General features: G+C 41.2%; 1 protein-coding gene across 4 annotated transcripts in view; it reads right to left on the reverse strand.

The window, feature by feature from the left end:
* The window catches only part of Lrrc8d (leucine rich repeat containing 8 VRAC subunit D), a 125056-nt gene that overhangs the window by 60055 nt on the left and 59911 nt on the right, over nt 1–5090 (reverse strand). For 3 of the 4 annotated variants that reach the window (XM_023720312.1, XM_023720314.1, XM_023720313.1), the window contains exon 3: nt 1765–1855. The exons of the other annotated variant lie outside the window; for it this stretch is intronic. The gene's annotated coding sequence lies outside the window, so the exon portion shown is untranslated. The remainder of the gene's footprint in view (nt 1–1764; nt 1856–5090) is intronic. 4 annotated transcript variants of the gene reach the window in all.

Raw genomic sequence — 5090 nt, forward strand, 5'->3', positions numbered from 1 at the left:
TTTTTCCAAAGTTTTATTGACAAACAGCAATGAGACAGTTTCAAATCATATCGGAAGGACAGTTTCAACAAATAATACACTGCATATATTCTGAACTACTGCTTTGACTCTGTTACTCTTCTCTCAATGCTGGAACAAAATGCCTGCCACCCAGTATTAAGGAAGGATAAACTTACTTAGCTCACAGTGGTGGAGGTTTCAGTCCATACTCAGCTTGCTCCAAGGCAGAGGGGCACAAGGCAGAGGACAGCAGTGCAGAAAACAGCAAAAGCAGAAAGGCAGGAGCAGTGGCAGAGACCAAGCTTCTGTCCCTCCCTTATATTGTATACAGGCATCTGCCCAGGGCAGGGGTAACACACTCATGAAACCAGCATTGGATCATGAATTAATCACAGTCTCTGGAAGCCTGCCCTAATGATTTCACGAGCACGAGGCTTTGGGGGGACATCTAGATATAAACCATTACATGATTTTTTTCTTTTTCTTTTTGCGGAACTGGGGATTGAACTCAGGCCCTTGAGCTTGCCAGGCAAGCGCTTATTCTACTGAGCCATCTCCCCAGCCCCTACATGATTCTTGAGAGTTGGGTCAATACACTGTTTCAAGCGCCCAATCATTCTTGATTTCTCAACTTTGTTCTGTATTCCAAGATATTATTCTGCATTTGGTAGCTATGTTTTAATGTTCCAGTAGTATAGATTTCTATAAAAATGTTATTTCTTAAATATATAAAGCTGGGTAGATAGCTCAACAGCATAAGCACCAGACTGGCAAGCACAAGGTCCTAAGTGTAATGCCTGGTACTAAAATAAATAAATAAATAAATAAATAAATAAATAAGTGTACTTATGTCTATTATGTGAACAGATTGAACTACGAAGAAAACACTTACTATTGCCACTTTTTGTGTGAAGAATCTAAAGACTAGCTATTTCCTTCACTATTAAGTTTTCACTACAAAGGAATGATATACTCATTTCACAAATGGAAAGACAGAAAAGTAGCTCACTGCTTTACTGAAGATTCCACAGTCCATTCAGCATTTAGCAATGGTGTATGCAAGTTAAACCTGTTATCTGTTAGGAAATTGGAATAATTGTGTAAAACTAGTAAGAATTCAACCACATTCAACATATACTTATATGTTATAGACTTAAGATGCCCCCTGCTACATAGAAAAGTATAAAAACATAGTTGTACTACTCAGGAAACTTATGATCCAGAAGAAGAGGAAAGAACAACTGTGAATAGTGCCAGATGAGCAAAATGTGTGCCTTTGTCTCACCAGGGTGTGGCACTTATCAGCCATTTAATATGTTATCACAGGGGCTGGTGAGATGGCTCAGTGGTCTAAAGCACATAGTTAGAACAAACTTGGCAAAGCACAGGAACCGCGGTTCAATCCCCCAGCACCACATGCCAGCCAGCCCACCCCCTGGTGGGCTGAGCTGGCCACACACACACACACACACACACACACACATAAATAAATAAATAAATAAAAATTTAAAAAAAAAAATGTTACCACAAAAACAACTGGATAAAATATGCCAAAAGAGATAAGAAGCAATAAAGGATGGAGAAATTCTAATTTAGACTAGGAGAATTAGGAATATAAATGGGTTGGAAATGAGAAGAGATAGGCAGAAGATCAACACTGGAATAGTTAAAGCCAGTGGATAAGAGCCTGGCTCTTGTTATGTGGGAAGTGGAGGACCACAGAAGAGATCTCTACACAGGACAATCATGCAATATATGTTATACCTGAAAAAGTGATTCTGACTTTCAGGACAGCAGTGCACTCAGGTTAACGGTTCATACAGCAAGATGCAAAGTAATGAATTCAGAAGGTTAACTGGGGACAGAAAGAGAAAGAAAAAATAATTATTATTAAAATTGATAATAATAATAAACATGGATATACGTATCTAGCCAGGTAGGCAAGAGCTGCTGCCTTAAAACTCTATTTCCCATGCCGGGGAGATGGCTCAGTAGAATAAGCGCTTCCCTGGCAAGCGCATGGGCCTGAGTTCAATCCCTGGTTCCATATAAAACAACAAAAAAGACAAAATATTTTCTGATCTAGAGTCAACCAATATTTGTATAAGTCCTTCATATGTACACATAAGGTGCCAAGTCCAGAATTTCTGCATTCTCAAGTGGCAGTTTTGCTACCCCCCATACTAAGGATAGACTCTATGTCTGTACAGCAGATAAATGTTAGACCCCTTTCTCCTGGCTCTGTTTTAAAATAAAAATAAAACCTAGTTCTCTGTGTACTATTCTAGTGTTGTTTCTGACGAATGCTGTACTTATGAAATTTAGCCTATACTGCAATTAAGAACAAGGTCTAAAACTCATCATTCCAATGCCAAAGTATTTTATATCAAATATTTTAACTCGATAGTCTCAGAAGCTTAGAAGTCAACATTTCAATTTGACTGATAATGTGACCAATCTACCTTTACCTCTTCCTTAGCACCGTCCCTGCAAACCTTACAACCAGGTACTGAACACGCCCTGCCTTATGTATCATAACCATATTCCCTCCTTGTCCCTTGCAAATTTCCTCATCTGCAAAATGAGGGTAACAGCACCAAACCTCTTAAACATGCGAAACACAGAAAAATGCCTGCTACATAGTAAATGCCGAATAAATGTTTATTATTATTATTCCTATCCCTTCCAACCTTATGTGTCTCCACACTACCTCTGCATTGCTCTAGGATTAAATTAACATTAAATGGCTTCTACTTCACTGTTCTTATAATTTGGTTTTTCTTTCTTTTTTTTAAGACAGTCTCACTGTACACTTCAGGCTGCCCCTGAACTCACTATGTAGCCCAAGTTGGCCTGAAACTTGCAGCAATCCTGCTGCCTCAGCTCCTGAGTGCTGGGATTACAGAAGCACCACCATACCTCGCTATACTTTAAGGGTTTGTTTTTTCTGGTTACTGGGAATCCAACCCAGGACTTCATGCTTGCCAGGCAGGTGCTGCGTCACTGAGCTATATCCCCAATCCCTAAGTTTTTAAAAAAATTACAGTCTCACTCACATTCTGGCTCAGGTGCATGTGTCTTTTTTCAATCAGAATGTTCAAGCAGCACCTCCTTTACACTTTTCCCCCATAAAGCTAGCAGAGTGACAGGGTACACAGGAAGTCCCAAATAAGTAGCTGATGAACACAGTCAAGTATGCTGTGACCAGTATATCATTATTCAACTTTAAAATAAATTTAGTATGATTATTACAACACACGTCATTAAAATGATAGATACTAGCGCACCACTTGTTAGAGCAGTCTTAATATATGGGCAGCTAAGTTAGGTAGAAATATGGGAAGTCACACAGGATTAAGTTCTCAAAGGAGCCAGCACAGAAGACAGGAACATAGCACAACTGTAGCTGGAGGTGCACATGTCGAAGGCCAGGCATCAAGATGAGCACGTGATCGCCCCGAGGGATAAGCAATAACTCAGGACCATACTATACCTGGTATCACCTGCTCCAGTAAAGTCCAGATGACATCAGTCACCCAGGTGGGTACCCAGAGCATGTGGACCCATCCCTTTTTTTTTTTTTTGCGGAACGGGGGATTGAACTCAGGCCCCTGCGCTTGCCAGGGAAGCGCTTATTCCCCTGAGCCATCTCCCCAGCCCCAACCCATCCCTTCTGAAAACTGCCTTCCCTCCATGTACTCTTGCTGTGTGACTTGCTTCCCTACCAGACCAGTATTAGCTAAGCTGCTATACTTATCCTGTTAGTGGTAGATAATACTTTGACCCAAGTTGTACTAATTCGTGATTTTGTACCCATCTCAGGACTTGGATGTATATGACATATCCTTAGCGTGGTGGCCGCTGTGGCAACCCACTTTTGGGTCCACGCCTGTCTCTCAGGAGCTATCAATAAATTCTTCTTACTCTTAACCTCTGTCATTCCTTAGAATTCATCTTTTGACTTTAGAGGACAGGAACTTGGTGTATCTGAAATCTAGTAGGTTAGGAGTCACACTTCTCCTACATCAGTCTCATTCACCTCCTACACTGCAGGGGGGAAATATAGTTCTTTGTACACACCACTGTAAATATATTAACACATTAACACAAAAATATTTACTGTTGTTGTACTTCTAAATGTACAGCACTACAGCATACAAAAACGATCTCCAGTTTCCTATGCATTACACAGGCCAGCTCTAATTCTATTTATTTATTTATTTTTCTAATTCTTAAATGTTTCTGTACATTCAGCTTAAGTCAGTCTTCGCAGAACTTCTACTGATTCATCCTAGCTCTGCAATTTGTATCAATATGGTTTACAGTCCCAGGAAATTGATAATTGAAACAACAGTCTTCTAAACTGGAGGCCACATCCCTTCTCTACACTTCAAACAGAAGAAAAAGACTGAATTTAAAGCAACAGAACTGCTGTTACTGCTTAATGTCTTCCAGCTGAAGTGATGCAAATGGATGTCAGCAGCTGTAGATAACTAAAAAAGTAATGGATGAAGTCAGGAGGCCAATGCAGGCAGGAGATACCGAGCTGGGAGACACAGGGACCCCGAGGAGAACCAGCCTGCAGCCACCGAAGGCCCCACAGCCCACAGAGTCACTTCACATCAGAGACTTCCATACTTTCACATCCTGCCTCGTAAGATGACCCAAGTTTCATGCTTTTCATGGTCCCAAGTCAGAAACCATCTTCCAATTCTCTTTTAAGCAAAACGAACTCATGAACTCTCACCAGGTATAGTGCATCTCAGATACACTGCAGAGTTAGAAAACAGAAAAACAAACAGAACACCCTGGCCTAAAAGATGGGGCCTCTTAGGGTGGATTAAAGTGCCTGCTTGGTGCAGGGGCTGGGGGTTCGATCCCCAGGCCTGCCGTGCTGGCCCCGCCCCTGGGGCACACTGAGACAGCAGTTGAAACTGGGCATGGTGGTGCGCACCTATAATCCCAGCTCTTGGGAGGCTGTAAACAGGTGGATCACTATGATTCTGATCTAGTAGTGAGACCCTAAACACCCTGTAGACCCTCCCCTAAAGTACAAAATAAAAAAATTAAAAAAAAATAAACCCAAGTCA

This window comes from Octodon degus, unplaced genomic scaffold, assembly GCF_000260255.1.
Source record: "Octodon degus isolate 3935 unplaced genomic scaffold, OctDeg1.0 scaffold00074, whole genome shotgun sequence".
NCBI classification, from domain to species: domain Eukaryota; kingdom Metazoa; phylum Chordata; class Mammalia; order Rodentia; family Octodontidae; genus Octodon; species Octodon degus.